The 16,674-nt window shown below is 39.0% G+C and overlaps 1 protein-coding gene across 9 annotated transcripts in view; it reads left to right on the plus strand.

The window, feature by feature from the left end:
• The first annotated feature begins 431 nt into the window (after positions 1–431).
• ADGRL2 (adhesion G protein-coupled receptor L2) overlaps positions 432–16,674 on the plus strand; it is a 163,290-nt gene continuing 147,047 nt past the window's right edge. For 4 of the 9 annotated variants that reach the window (XM_031050854.2, XM_031050857.2, XM_031050861.2 and 1 more), the window contains exon 1: positions 437–1,219. The gene's annotated coding sequence lies outside the window, so the exon portion shown is untranslated. Of the gene's footprint in view, positions 1,220–11,067; positions 11,160–16,674 lie in introns of those variants that run through there. The other 5 variants (XM_031050859.2, XM_031050860.2, XM_031050862.2 and 2 more) reach the window with 4 other exon arrangements.

Below are 16,674 nucleotides of genomic sequence, written 5' to 3' on the forward strand. Positions count from 1 at the left end.
CCCAGGCCCCGAGATCGGCCAGAACCTGGGCGCGAGGAGCCGGGCAGGGGCGCCCAGCTGCTCCGCGGCGGGCGGTGAGCTCCGCAGCAGTGCGCGCCTTTCAGCATCCTTGGCGGTGGGGCGGGAGTGGGCAGCCTTGGCGTGCAGCCGGTGTGCTCGGCCTTTGGTGCCGAGCAACCAGGCGTTCGTTATTAGCCTTCACCCCCCAGCTGGAAGAAGGGGTGAGGGGGAAGGAAGGGAAAAAAAGGCACGAAGGGAGAGATTTTTGTCCTTCGCTGGTGCTGCTCTACGTGATAATATGTTTATATGATTAGCTGAGCCTGGGGTGGGAGCGGAGGGAGAAGGGGTGGAGATTGGAGGGGGAGGAGGCTGGAGGTGACTCCAGTTCAGAGCCGGTGGAGAGTCTGTGTCAGGACTTCGCAATCCCCAGTCACACACGGAGAGGTGCATGAGCAAAAAGGAGGCTGCGATACAATTCATTGGGATTTTTTTTTTTTTTTTTGTGTGTATGTATTGCGTTTTTCCCATTGCTACGCGCGTTACAAGCTCAGCGCCCGGCTCCCGGTCTCCAGTCGCTGGCGGGGCAGCAGCACCGGGAGGAAGAGGAGAAAATCCGCGCAGGGGCCGGACCCGCACCCCGCCAGAGGCCAGAATGTCATCCTGGGAGATGTAAATCCGGTCGGTGCGAGCGAGAGACACGGAGGAGGGGGGGTCCATTGTAACATTCTCGAGTTGTTCCCCGCTACTCCTGCTGCTGCCATCCTCTCCTGATCCTGCACAGAACGGACTCCAACGGCTGGGCACTCGCACTGCGCCCGGCTCCCCCCTCCATTTCGTTGTTTGTTTTAAAATTGAATTTATATTTCTTTTCGTGCCTCCGTGCCGGAGCCTGGCTACATCGTACGTTTCATGCGGAGCGGAGTGTCGGGAACTGCAGGAAAATGTTGACTTAGCCCCAGCGAAGCCTCCCGGCTGGCTGCGTGGAGGAGAAGCCGCCTCCCGCTCTGCGCTGCCCCGGCCCGCCGCGCCGCAGCGCCGGCTGCCTCCCGTTGTCCGCCCGAGCCCGCCGCTTGTCCGCCCGTTGTCCGCGCAGCCGCCAGCGGAGCCCCGGGACTAAGTCCGCCGCGTTCTCCCGCAACCCTGCGCTCGGTGGGGTGACTTGGGCCGCGGGTCCCGCCAGGGCGAGAGATCCCAGCCCGCCTTCGGCTCTCAGACAGAGGTAAGCGGAGCCCCGCGCTGCAGCCTCGCAGCTCGTTTCGGCCGGCGCCAGCTCCCTACTTCTGGCGGTTCCCCCCGAGCCGCCGGCGGGGAAACACTTACTTCACGCTTTGCCTCGCCTGCCGGTGTCCCCCACCCCCTCCCGTTCCCCCGGGCTCCGTTGGCCGCCGGCGGTGGAGCGGCATGCCCCTAGTGAGGCCGCGGCCCTCGGATGCTAGCAGCGCGGCGCCGCCGCAGCACCGCTGCTCTCAGCCCGCCAGGAGCTCCCCCCCCCTCCTTCGAGCCTTGCGGAGGGGCCTGCGGCAGTCGTGGCCAGTTCCCCCGCCTCCCCATGGTCCCCCCGCTGCCCCGTGGTCCCCTGCCGCTTGACCACGGGCCGGGGTCCTCCCGAGGAGCAGGCCCCGGGGCGGTTCGGCGCTCCCCGGCGCGTCCCGCACAGCGGGTGAAGTTGCATCCGTTCAGTAAATAATTACCTGTTGCGGGGTTTATTTTTGTAACTCAGACGAACGACCGTCCGGCAGCCCGTGCCAGGTGGGGGGTGGCCTCTGGAGGAGGAATAAATTACCCTTTGTGGAGTGAGAACAACTTTTTTCTTTTTTTTTCTTTCTTTTTTTTTTCTTCTTTATATTTCTATTTATTTCCACATGTAGAAATCTGGGGCCATCTGGAGACAGAAAACAGTGTGTCATGAGGCACCGTTGCTGTGTCTGGCTCTAAAAATAACATCTTGTTGTTAGTCTGCGCTAGCCCTGCTGGGGTTTGAACGTGGTTTGTCAGAAAGTAAAGAGAGCTGCTGGTGCTCAGGTGTGTTTTTCTTTGCATAGAAATGCCCCTGTGCGCGACGGAAGGAGTCCTGCAGAACAAATGTTCTGCTGTTTGCTTTCCTCTGACGCTCCAGCTCCTTCCTTTTGTTGCCTGCCACGAAAAGAGGTGCCATTTCGCATCATTCTGCAGAAATTGTTTGAATTAATGCAAGTGTGAATTCTTACCGTTTGAAGGAGGGCATTAGCATATCAAAGGTTTCTCAGCTCCGGCTCAATTGAGAAAACTTCAGCCTGTCTTCCATTTGCTTCCAAGCAGAGGCCCAAAGGGCAGTGGGAATTGTAAAGGGGTAAAATGGGGAGGTGGATTTGGGTGATGTTTCTGAACTTTCGCTGTTTTGTAATTATGCGAGTGAAACCCAAGGTCCCTTCGCTGCAGAGCCCTTGCGAGCGCTCGGACAATCACACTCTATTGATTAATGGTTTGTTCCGAGGGGAAGAAAGTGACCTTTTATGACAGGCACTGTTGCGTGGTGTCTGATGTCTGCTCGCTGTTAGAGGGATTTAGAAAGCCCTTTCTCCCGCACTCATGCCCTGGGTATGGCCTACACGTTACTGCGTGAGGGGACTGAATGGGGAAGACCTAATTACTTCAGAAAACAAATGAAATCTTGTAATAAAAGACCTCTCGGTTCCAGACCTTTGAAACTAATACGCGCCCTTCCTTAATGGGTGGGTAGGCTGGAATAATAGATATTTTTATGGAGAGTTTTAAAAGAAGTTTTGATCACCACCGGCCATATGCTTACATTTCCTTTTTATCCCTGAAGAAATGAAAATGAGTAATTCTTGTAATCTGGTTTAATCAGTGATACTGTGTTTACTAAGATAACTTATCGGTTATATATACTTATATATGTATTATTATATATGTATTCTATATATTATATATATATATTATATATAGTATACTTATGCGGTTAGTAGTACCGTATAGTAAATAATTTGAAACCAAGTATGGCAGAAGTGCTGTTTTGGTGGCTATGTAGAACATTTATCACACTGTAATTGTTCTACGTGACAACATATTTGTAGGGGTTTATTCTTTTGTTACTATTTCCTTGAGTCTAAAAGGGGATGTGGCCAGGCCTACCCATTTATTATCTTTGCAAATCAATATTCATAACCCAGCAACCCAAAAGCCAAGCAAAATCCAGTTATCTGTCAATATTTTGGGACCTTTTCCAGGGACCAGATGTTTCTTGGGGACTGTATTCTGGTTTATATCTCTGGCAAAAAAAAAAAAGAGCTTCCTATGCCTGCCTTGCATATTCCTTCTTTCCAAGCGTTTTACTTGAATGGTGCAGATACTAAACCATACATTTTGTGTTGTTATAAAGTTGGTTTAAGTGCTTGGTAGGCAGCATTTGGTCTTTTTTTTTCCCACCTTATGGTTCTCCATTTGGTGGCTTGGGAGAGTTGTGAAAGTGATGTGCCCTTAGAGTAGGATATCTTCAGTCATGTTTCAATTTCCTTTCATTTAATGAAGGAACTGAGTATATATGGTATGTCTGGGGGAAAACCCTTGCAATTAATTAAATAATTTATAAAGATTTCTATTGTTCTTAAATGGACACGACCATTTGGGCATTCTGTAAACAGATGTGTTTAGTGGTTCTAAAATGTGTGTCATTACTTTCAGGTAAATTTCAGCAGTTTATTTACCTAGCATCTTTGGCTGTCTGCAGTAGTGATGCTGTAAAAGGAACATATTGATGTAATTGCCATTATCACACTTAAGTTGCTGTTAACTAGTCTGCTTTGAATACAGAATGTTATAAAGAAAGTGCATTATCCTTCCAGCTATTTCGGATAATCTGAAAATTGTCTTGAAAATGTTGCACATAGGCTTCTATGATGGCAACCCCAAATTCGGCAAATCTGTAAAGGTAAAGAAAAAACAGAATGGAAAGAAGATTTCAACAAATGAGAAAATTGGACCACTTAGAGAAAAATTAATGTGCTGCAGCAGCACTTCAGCTGCCATTTTCAATCACTGTGGGTTACTATGTGTTGGCAACAGCAAAAAAGCATAGACGTTCAGATAGGTCAGGGAGCTGGTTAGTTGGGGAAATCGGGTTATTGAATCATGTGGGGTAGAACAAACCAATTACTTCAGGCTTTGACTTGAGAATTTCCAGTAAACTTTTTTTTTTTTTCTGGCTTTTGGCTCCCCCGCTCATTAATAGACCAACATCAAAGCAGGCAACCAAACTTCCAAATGTTATAAAAACTAATGTAAAGATACAGATCTCACATGTAGTCTTGCAAGTCTTAATTTAAGACAAGCAGTTGCAGTTTTTATTGCTGCAATTTTCACAATCAGCAGAGACATTAACACTAGGCTTCTGGGTGTTTCCCTTCTTAAAATGAGCAAGAGGAGAGCTTTAAAAAAAAAAACCCACCAAAGTTTGCGTAGTTACTTCTTACTTGATCACTTCAGAAGCTTTCTCAGTGCTTTATTTATCTCTTACTGCTTTTAATGTGTAAAGTCAGGAAAGGGGGTTACTCAGGAGTTCTAGTCTCTAGTAAGGAAGCACCTTATGAAAATTTAAATAAGCTAATTTAAATACCTAAGACTGGTATAGTCTTAGGAGTTTGTAGTTTTTATGGTTGTTAATATGATTAATCTTATTGCTGAAAATGCAGTATATAGACATGGTATTTTGATTAATGTATTTTTTTTAATGGAAGTAGTTGGTGACTCAAAATACAGCAGTCTTGAGTGACAGCTTTTTAGAATGGTCCAATATTTTCACCTAAGGATGTGGAAAGAGAAGTCTTTAGTTAGGTAAAATATTTATCTAAGTTATATGTGCAATATGATTTTATGTAGCATGTCATAAATTCATACAAATAATAAAATCCATTCAATATAAATAATTGTTTAATGTTTAGGGAGGGTAGAAACGTAAGCTTTTACGGTAATTTGGTCTAAAAAGTTTATGTATTTCCAAGCCCTAGCTCATCCTGTGTCCGGCTAATATGCTGACATACACGTAAGAAAATACTGTTAACTTAGAATGTGGCTCTTGCTGAAGATAGCATTATGCCTTAAATAATGAAGAAAACCACTTGGAAGTGTTTTATGTAAAAAAAATGCTGGATGTCTCCTCTGCATTTCCACTGGGGAATATCTGTGAATGATTGCTAACATAAGAACTGAAGTAATGATTAATGGTTTTACCTGGTCAGCTACAAGAAAACAAGCTACATCTGCTGTATTAATTGAAATCATATTCTTGCATAGGTGGAAAAGCAGTCAGTTATAAAGCAGTATACTTTAGAGCCTTGGCTAGTGAAATTCCATGTCAGACATGTTACTTGGGGATGTTATGTTAAACAGACTCGAAGCATTTTTCAGGATTGATGTTTCTGATTTACAAACACGATTTGGAATTGCAAGAAATTCACCTTTTTAAGTATTTATGTGCAGCTTTTAAACTTAAATGATGTCTGTTATTTTTTAACAAAACCCTCAATTTGAAACAAGTAAAAAGATTTAAACCATCATGGTTGTAATTGGAAGTCAAGAAAACTGGAAAAAACAAAAGCTATTTTAAGGCCATTCTCAATACAACCATGTTTAATATTTAAATACTTTTCAAAGATAGCTGCATTTTTATCTCAACAGTTCTTAAAATAAAAGGAGTAGGTGACTGTTGGAATATCGGTAACTTGTGATTTAATGTGAATGTATACCTGGTCTAGAAAATACTGCCAGTGTTCAGTTAACAAATGTGATTCTTTTAAACGTTCTTCATTAAAAAGTGAAAGATGACAGGCTTAAAGCCCTTTTCAGCACATATTTTTTTTGGAGTTCATGGTTTTGGGTTTTTTTTCCAAACTGTATGAGATGTGTTTCTACAGCATAGGGTCTGAAGATTGTGTCGCTTGCTGTAAACAATTCAGTTATAGAAATACACTTGCTTAAGGTCTTACAATATTCTCTACATACAAACTGATAGTTAACTAGAAATTCATTCCTTAGGAGAAGAAAAAAAAAAACCCTACACATTCGGAATCATGACATCTCCAGGTTATGGATCATAACATTAAATGGAGTATTTGATGGGTTGTAGAAGCATATGTAATCTGCATATGTAATGATTTCTTACTTTCTGATTTTCAGAAAGTATTGTAATGATTTGACTTACTGTAGCCTGCTGTTTACCCAGATTATTTAGAAAGGCATAACAGTCAAAAACATTGCAGCCTGACTGAAACAAGCACAGTGCTTAACACCTGCAGGTAGAGTGCAGTCTCCAACAAAATGCTATTGATTGTTATCCTGGCACAAAGCAAGCTTAAATGCAGTTTCCTTAATTATAACAAAAATTCATTTTTATGAGTAAGGTACTTCATGTTTGGGGAATGTTTTGTGTGTTGTCTGCTAAGTAAAATCCCATCACCCTTGTATAAATTTGTTCAATTATCAGAGCAGCTAAGAGGAAGAAAAAAAAAATCAATTTACCCTGAAAAGCACCAGAAATAAGATTACCTTGGCTAGTAGGAACTTGCCAGCACTGTCTAAATTGCTTAATATTATCAAACATTGCCATTTTTCATGTTCAGTAAGAAGGATATTGACTATTCTACATATCCAGGTCTGCTGTTTGGCTATTTCTGTATGAGGTATATGCATGTCTTATTTTTATTCCTACAATAGCAGTTACAGTTAAATCGGAGGACCTAACAATAACTTTATAAAATAGATGGAATAATACCATTCACTGAAGAAATAGTATTTACTTGAGATAAGTGATCACAACTATTTTTTTTTCTGCTGTCTAGCTTGTTGTTCTTGTAACAGACAAATGTAAATACCTTAGCAGACATTTCAGAGTGAAAGGCAAGAGATAAAATGTAATTACTTTTCAGGGTGGCCCTGACAATGCAGTATTCTTGTCTGTTATACAAAAAAATGATCTTTGCTCATCACCTCAGAGTGTGAAGGCCATTGTTACTTCTGAATATAAAAATATTTTCTGATTTTTTTACTATTTACCTCAGTATCCATCTTTAGTTCTTCTGCGTAAGCTGGAATCCTTATAGCCGTAAATTCTCGTTGCTGTTACCCAAGCGAGCATTTAATGGAGCACCTAATGGACTCCGCTCCTGTATTTTTCTTGAATGCATAACATCTTGCTTCATTCAGTCACCAAAACTAACTTTGCTACAAGGACAGGCAACATGACAAGTTAGAATCAATGGACCATTTGTAGGTCACAAAGTCAGTTTACTGGAATTTCAGAGGAAACTGGTTGAAAAGAGAGGACAAATGTCACTTTGAATAGAGATGTTTAAATCAGACTTCTGCCTTAGGGTAGAATTTAGGTCTGTTGTAGCCTAGATGTAATGTCTCCCTCTACAGAGCACAGCATTAATCATGGCTTGACAAGTGATCATGGGCTGAGAAAAATGGGGCCCGTCTTGGTTGTGTGGTTATTTTTTTTCTAATCTTAATCTCTTAGGAGCACATTACAAACACTAACATTTATACAAAAGGATTTAAGTATCAATGTCTGTATTTCAGTAGTGAAATTAGCTAGCTTCAGGGAAAATCTAGTTAGAGCTAATAAGAAGCTACTTGGATTTCTTATGTAGGTGCAATAGTAAGGATATTTTCCTTTTAACATAATGCAGGTTTTTTGTCATAGGAGATTTATCTTGTGCCATTTTCTCCTGCAAATATGGTAGGGTCTAGGTCCGTTTGTTTTGTCCCTTGGTGTACCAAGTAACTCTGAAATTCCTGTCTTTTGCTATAGCAGTGTGTTACAATGTATTTGCCACCCAAGAAAGATACTTCCTTTTGCCCAAGCGGCAATACAGGGGAGAAAGAGGAGCAGTTTTTGAAAGGTAATGCAGATTGACTTGACGCTGATCAATATATATGAGGTTTTTTTATACTGTATTTCTATTTTAGTGATGTGTCACTTGGTCACAAAGAGCTACAAAAACAGGAATGAAGTTACAGGAATGAAGACTGCTACTTAAGGCCCTGAGTTCTGATAGTACACAAATAAAAGTGTGTTTAATATGTTAATTTTTAAATCGGGGGTCTTGATGCACAGATTATATGTTGGGAGTATTTGCACCTTTTATGGTAAAGAAGATGGGTAAGGAAGGGAAATCTTGTATTTTGGGGGGCTTTGCTGCTTTCTGTGGTGGGGACAGTGTAGGGAGCAGCTGAGCACACCGTGTGCACAGCAGCTAGAGAGGTGTATCTCAACGTGCGGTTAGATTTGTATCTGTGACTGTTGAAAAAATGGAAAATATCAGCAAAGTAGCAGCAAAACAATTTATCACTGAGGAATTGTGCTTTGGAAATTAGGCTGCTTCTGTTTATTTATTTGCCTCTGGACGTGATAAAATCCCAAATCTCTCATTTAGGGTAGGCTGCTGCTTTCCTTTGTGCCCTCTATTGGTATTTTCCTATCAGTCAACACCTCAAACCGGTTGTTGCTCTGAATCTAGATGACAGAATAATCTAATGCTGATTACTGTTAAAAGTTGTTTCTGGCAGCTGGGGAGGGGATGACTGACCTTGTTTCTGACTATCATACTTGCATTGCTGTTGATGGGATCTGGTGTAAATAGAGGAAGTGCCTTACTCTGAAATTAGTGTAGGGAGATCGTATGCCAGAAGGATTCTTTGGTTCGCCTTTCTGTATATTCCCTTACAGTATCCTGTTTGTCACTTTTTACGGCATAGCAGTCTGTACCGGTGTGAACAGCATTCAGAAACAATTCCCTCGCCATAGGCAGCATTACTTTGAAATAAAGTGACATTTAAAGAAAAAAATTCCTGAGAACAAGTTCTGCTGTTGACTCTGCATTTCTCTGGTAAATTCCCCATGCTCGTGTTGATGGAAGGCAGAATTCTTTTCATCTGATTCAAGCATCCCTGTATTCATTCTTCTGAGCTTAATTTAGACTTTTTCTACATTGAAGTGACCGAGTTGGAAAACTTTCCTTTCCCAGAACGAATAATGATTGTATCTTGGGTTTGAATGAAGTGAGTGTTCTCCAGAAGACCAATTCATAGCTATTTTGTTGGTAAATTTGTCATTTAAATATTGAAGGGCAGTGTCTCCTGCAGCTTTGATTTCCTTCAGTCTGATAGGTATTTCTTAAATGCAGGCTTTGAATCAGTGAGGCTGATTCTTGTGTAAATCAGTGTAAAGTGCTTCAAGGAGAGAAGGTGCCTCAGCAGTTAAGATATATCCCTGGCTGAGCTGCTGTGCCAGGAAAATGGGCTGAGGCTGGCAGTTGTTTTGGAAAGGGAGGGGAGTTGCAGGCTGACATAATTTGAAAGTGAGAAGAAATCCTTTTGCCCTTCAGGCAATAATCTGACCTGGTGCCTGAACAGAACATCTCTCCAAAATGTTAAAATTATTTCCCCTCCTCCTCGCTTTCTTTACTTCCTCATTATTTTCCCTCATTTGAGGAGGTGTATAATATCTGATAATAACTGGTTGTGATCCATTTGTAAAAGATACTCCAGCAGTAAAGAGCTGTGTATGCAGTAGTAGTTTCACCATATTGAAGTGAACACCCCATATTTGTCCTACATTTGTCCCACATTTGTCCCATGTATAGCTGTAGCTATACTAGAATATAATGAGCTTTTGAGTCTTTTTTCCACTTTTTTTTTTTTTATGCTGACATTCAGACCGTGAAAGGTTATATTTTGGAGTTTATTTTTCCAGTGAAAATTAAAGACAAGGGCATATATGACTTTCCCCTGTGCATATGCATTTATTTCATGAGCATTCTGCATGAGTCTAATGGCACTACTTGCAGAGGGAAAGAAAGTGGGATTTGGCTCTGTACGAGAAATAAAACCACAGGCATACTTTCATTCTTTACATGTTAGAAGAGAAATTAATGTTGCCTGATGGCTTCCCAGTATTTTTGAGTGTGTGCTAAAGGTTAGACAGGATGAAGGCTTAATTTTGATCTGCTTAATATTTATAGCTTCATTCATTGGAGCCTTTTCCCATTTGCGTTGAAGGGACTTTTATCTAGAAAGCTCATGCTGTTACAGCTAAGAAACTTAAGACATTTTAAGGTAAGGACAATGCCTTTTGGAAATTAAGCAGTTTACCTCCAGTTGGATGAAAAACTACAAAAACTACTAAAATTGATAGAGGCTTTTTTAATTTTCAAGGTAACTTACCATTCAGTTCATTTGTGTTTTAAGCTGCAGTGGAATGCATGTGTAATTGTATCTGAAAGTGGCATTGGGTTTTATCTCCCAGCAGTAAATAGAGCGAGGGATGCTGTTTGGTTGGTTTTGGGTTAGGGAGATCTATCAGATAGGACGAATTTGTTTTCTTGTTGGGGTGGTCTTTCATTTCTGTTTGGTTCTGGATAAGCAGAGAATTTTTCACCCCAACCCTGACATCATTTAGGTGACTTTGAAAAAGAAATCTGTGTATTTTGATATAGGAAAGACTACAGCTCAGTGTTTAGCTTCTCTGAGGGGACTAGAGGCATAGCTGGTAAATACAAGAAAGAATGTTTTCTATGTTAACTCCTCATGTCAGGTAACACTGGAGAAGGATTTTTGAGGGAGTTTCCTTAAAATGATTGGTTATTCGGGTTCCTGTGCTGGCTGTTACCCACATTTTCCACATATTTTTGCTCATTCTTCCTATTACCTGCAGAGGGAGCTTGTATATGAGATAATCAGAGTAATCAAGGCATTCAGAGCTGAATTGTTTCCAGTAAGTACAATTTCATTTCACAGTGCCTTCTCTGTTATTCAGAGCAGAAGGGCTCTGCAAGATAGCTTTTAAAAAGGCTGTCCATCAGCAACAGTAAATAGCAACGGGCAAAAATCTCAAAACATCAGTAAGCAGAAGCTGATTTCAGAAATCATATTTCAGAGAAGTACCTTTTTTCATTTAAAGTTTAAAAAGGAACCAAGGAAAACAATTCTTACATGTCGAGGTGCAAGAGGACAGTTCTGGTACTCAGTATGATGGGAAGCAAGTTTTTGTTGCATGAACTGTCTTCTCTGATTCCAAGAATGTCGTGTCAGCATGAGAAAGACAGCACAGTACTTCCAGTCTTCGGTACATCTCGTGTAGTGTGCTAGCCAAAAGGCAATAGGTAAGTCTTTTCTATTTATGGATGCAAGTGTTATAAATTGTAATCAAGGTGATTGCATGTGCAAGGCTAACTCTTAATTTTGCTTTTTCTCTATTATAAAATATAAAAAGGTGAATGTATTTCATCCAAATGTAATTAATGAATTCATACAGTTGGACTGAAGCAGGCAAACAGTGGGAAGGATTGCTGTCTTAAGCTTTAGAAAAATACTGACAACAAAGAACATGGAATATCATAACCTAATTTTATATATAAATTGTAAATTAAAAACTAGTTTAAGAATCAGAAATACTCAGTTTAAGTGGTGATTTTTCCTTAATTTGGCACAATGAAATAAATGATCTGGTATACTACAGGTTTTATTATTTGTATTATAGTCTTCTGGATGATGAAAGCATGTGATCTTTCAAAAAGTGAAGACTTCAGAGAAGAAAATAATTCATTTATAATATAGTTTTGCTTGCTGAGCAAGAAGCATAATAGATGGTACTTAGATGAATTCTGCACTATCTGTCTCTGGGAAAATGGTGGCAATCATTTTACTTTAAAATTTTTCAGTAAATTTAAAGATGATTTGCTATGATGCTGTGTTAGGAAATTAAGCAGTATGCGTGCACATTTCATGAAACAGAAAACAGCTCTCCGTAACGTGCTCTTCTGTAATAAATCTGCCACATAAATTGGTTTGAGTTGATTTTTTTTTTTTGGGTTAGCTTAAGCAGAACTTTAAACTTAACATATGTTCAGCCTAACGTTGTCTTAGAGTTTTAGCTTGTATTCTGGTTTTAAACACCAGGAAAAATTTACCATATCTAAAAGAACAGCAACTCTGTCAATTTATTATTTATACTGGCTAATCCTTGCTAATGTGAAAAGTCAGCTTGTTATTGTAACACCAAATGGCCCTCTAAGTAGGGAAATAGTTAAGTAGATCTCCTGTAATAGGTTGTTGTCTAATAAAGAGATTTATGGTATTGGCAGGGGCTATTGTATAGGTATTACCCTCTCACAGCATGACCATGTATTATCTTAACAACTCAGTGCCACGTTTATGTTGAGCATTTTCATAACAGGGTAAGAATATTAGCCACAGCAATTACACTCCAATAGGATTATAATGGTAAGATTTACAGAAAATATATAAATGATGTCTTTTGTAGAGATTTTGGAGTATGAGGAGTTGAAAAGTTGCATCATTCTTTTCACATGGGAAAATACTTACGTATTAGTCATGATGAAGAAAGAGAGGTTTCTTAATCTTGAGGAATTATGGGGAAGCAGTGGACATAATCTTTCTTTACACAGTGTGTCTTTTTCTTTCTTGGTGAGGTAAGGATGTTTCAGAAATTCCATTCAGTGGAGATTGCCGAACAGTATGAAAATCAAGACATGTATGTAGCTTTAATTCTGTCATGAGGGTAATAGCAGCTGGAACTAAGAAATTTTTTTTAACACCTCTGGATTTTGAACAGTGGTAATTTACTTGCTACAGTGTAAGAGCCTGCTTGTATAAAATCATGTTGCTTTGTTTTAGCTGTAGCGTAACACACATTTTCTGTTTCATTAGCACCAGCTTTTTATGGTGATAAGTAACTTACTTTTATTTGTTGCTTGTAGTAATTTCTAAAAGTGACAATAATGTCATCCTGGTATGGTTTTTTCATGTAAATGACATTCAAGCTGTTCCTTACTTCTTAAAATTTTCCATCTTTTTTTTTTTTAAACACAAAAAAGTGAGACATTAATGCTTAACTTATTTGGCAGAAGCAATGTATGAGTCACAGTTAATAAAATGAATTATGTTTTATCAATAAAAAACACTTATGGGGACAGATTGAACAAAATACATTAGGTTACATAGTAATTTATAAATACCTGCATTGAGTAGAAGAGCAGAATAGCAAAGTGTGATGAAATAGCCACACATTTTAAGGTAACACCTTGAGATGTAATTCAATAAATACTATAACAATAAGTGTTTAGACAAGCAACCTTCCTTTTCATGATTCACTATAACAAAATCATAGTTAGGTCATTCCTAATGAAGAAAATTTCTAGATGGCAGTTCTTACTGTAGGAAAACTTCCCGGTATATGTTCCATGTATTGTACACATGCATGGATAGTGTTATTTAAATTTGTAAGACTCGACATTTCCTGGATGTTTTGGATTAATTCCACATATAAGAGTTAATGTAGAAAGATCTTGTACCCATCTGTTTTAAATTGCTGTTGATTACCAAAAGCCAGAGGAAAGATGCACCTGTTTCTTTTGAAATTAAATACTCCACTTCTGAAAATGTGCTAATTGAAGGTAAGGTTGCACACAGATTTAAATGTTTTTTGGTGAGTTATTGGAAAATAACTGGATTAAATGATGAATTTTAAAACTTTAATTTTTTTTTGTAGTCATAATAATGTTGTATGACTCGTACGTCTTGTGGTTATGCAACTGGAACAGAATTCTGGAGCTTTGTCTCTAGTCTTAAGTTCAGAACAAGAATTATGACCCAAAGAATAATGTTTTCTATTTTAGAAAAACTCCTATAAGGTTTTTAGATTGGCTTCACATCTCATTCATTTTGAACATTCATTTTTGTGGAAAACATTTGTAACTTTTGTCTGTAAGTAAAAAGAAAACACAAAAGGTCTAGTGTTGCCCCCTGATGAATGTGGAGCTCCAACAAATTTAAGAGTGTGAACTGTGGCTGCGTTGTTGAGGACAATTCCTGGCTTGTGTACCCTAACTGAGAAGAAGCAGTACTTAGAAGGATGGATAATGCATAAAAATTCAGTAAGAGGTAAAGCATTTTTATCAGTGCTTTAAATACCACAATTATGTATAATTAAAGTATTAAAAATTGGTTAGAGGAATTTTTTTTTACACATTTATAATTAACAAAGTTTTTTTATGTTTTAGAAGACAATGTCTAGGTTTGAAGGAGGAACATATATGCAGAAATATTCTTATCAAATTGTTAGCCTTATGTACTCTCCTGAAATATTTTGGGGATACGCATATGGAAGCTGTAAGATGAAAATTAACTGTTTTTCTTTTTGTACAGAGGCTGTAATGAATGGCTTCTTAAAATTATTATTCTTCTGTTTGCAAGACAATAAATCAAAGCACAATCCACACTGTAGTCATTTTACTTGTAGTGTGCATTAAAAATTAATCCACACTAAGTCATACTTAACTGCCCACAGACAACTAACCCTGAAGAAGGGATAAGTCTGTCTTCTTTTTTTCTTTTTTTTTCTTTTGTCCTCTTTTTTATTTATATCTGTTTGGAACAGCAGTGCTGCTATGACTAATAAAGCTTCTGTATTTGGCAAATAGGATGAATGCAGTAATCGCAGTTCTTGGCTCACAACTGAAAAATATGCCGAACAGAGCACGTAAAACCAGTATAACTTTTCAAGTATAGCTGTGAATGAAATTCTTCCTTGCACTTCTGTCACCTGTGTAGAATTCATACATCTTTACTGTATCTTCACTTCTAATGTTGTTACTTTTGATTATCGTGATATTTACAGCAGTGCTTCGATAGTGGCATGAGTAGAAGGTATCGTTTTCAGCCTGCTTCTGGACATACAGTCTCTTAGATTTATTTTAAGATAATAAGATAGTGAAATTGGAATCTTTCTTACCCATTAAATTAATGCTCAATTTTAAAATTTTGCTTATTTTAATCATATTTAGATTACTGTTTTGTCCAGCTTTGACTGATCTTTGCATGTGATAGACTGCTGAGATTCTGTAAATGATAAATTAGTTCCTGGTTATTTTTCACAGAAAATCGTTCAATACATGAAACAATTCTTTATAACAATTATTTTTGTTCAATATATAGTTATACATATTAAAAAAAAGAAAAAAAAGATTGCTGGAGTCCTATCTGTTAATTGAAGGGAAGTTAAATGAAGATTTTATAGCAGGTTTGCTGGAAGATAACCCGTAAATTATTTCTGTTTATATTTTAAATAGCTATATAATAACTAGTGCACCAGGTAAAGCTGCAGCATTAACAGAGTGTTAAAAATAATTGGTAAGGTTTTATGAAAAATACGTGGGGCAGTAAGAAAATTTGTTGCTGTTTCAGTGGTATGGTTAACACAACTGTGTTCACAAATTCTGTGCGGTTGAGAGATGCGGTTAATATCTCCTCAATCACTTAATTCCAACTATTATTTAAGTTATCTAAAAGATCCACTGTTCAGGGCTTGTGCATATAGGAAATATTAGCTTCTGCTAAACTAACTGAGCAAATACACTCAGCAGAATTTTATTATGGCTCACAAATAGTGTAAAGAATTAGCTGCTGGTATTGTGCTCTAGAATTCGCTCAAGTCCATCTGACCATTGAACAAGTTGTGGTTTTACTGCAGTGTTTGTGGAAAAAACGTGAATGCCAATGTGTACAAGGTGTTCCTATAATAAAAAAAAAAACAAAAACAAAACCAAAAACCAACAACCCAGAGCACTCCAAGCACAAGGAACACCTATTTTTCTCTAAGCCTGTAATTTGGAGGTCTCTTGTGACATGCATGGTCTGATATGCAACTGTGGTCATCCTGCATGCAGTGGTGGTTGTGGTCATGGCTGCCACTTGAGTCTGGGAAAATGTGAGTCCTTTGGTGCTGCAGATCCAAATTCATGGCTAGATTCTTTCAGTTGCTTTGTAATAACACAGAGTTGTAATTAGAACTAATTTAGTTAATCATCATGAAATGGGGGTAGTCCCATCTGCCCTTCTCCCTCAAAAATTACCTGCGATATAAAAGCATGATCGTTGTGAGACGAAAGAGGGGAGCGTTGTGTGCGCTGTCTGCAGATGAAGATCTTTAGAAACCAGGTTTGTACTTTTTCTGTTAGTCACAGTCAAAAAGTCAAAATCTCCATTTTAATGAAGACATTTCAAAGAACAGTAAGGTTGAGAAAGATACAGTATTTCTTCACATGCTCCTTCCTCTTAAACATGGAAAAGCCCTTAGGCTATAAATTAAAGAGTATCTTACCCTGTGTAGTTGATCTGAGGCTGCCCAGTAGCAATGAAGAGTTAAAGCTGGTGTTTTTGTTTGTTTTGGTTTTCTTTAATAGTTGTAAATGACTTGGTGGTTTCATGTTTTTCAATCTGTGGTTACCTTATGTCCCCCTCATGTCCTGTTTTTGTCAATATTTTCCTTTCACCTAAGAACTATAGCAAGTGGGAGGAAAAGTAACTTGAAAGAATGTAATTATGCCAGAGATGCATTTTCATGTGGGAACCTTTATAATGTCTTCATGTAAATGACATTCACTATGGAAACTGTAAGAGCACTTATGAGCACAAAGGTTCAACCTATCCATGGATTTGCTTATCTTTCTTCCCGGAAAGGTCTCACACGTGCACCAGGGCTGGGGGAGGCTTCGACCCTGCTCAGGGCTGCAGGTGAGTGGAGCGGGGACCCTCGGAATCTCATGGTAGCATCTGGAGTAATGGTATATCTGGAGTCCGTGCAGTTGTACCGGTGTT

Source organism: Melopsittacus undulatus, chromosome 6 (genome assembly GCF_012275295.1).
Source record: "Melopsittacus undulatus isolate bMelUnd1 chromosome 6, bMelUnd1.mat.Z, whole genome shotgun sequence".
NCBI lineage: Eukaryota > Metazoa > Chordata > Aves > Psittaciformes > Psittaculidae > Melopsittacus > Melopsittacus undulatus.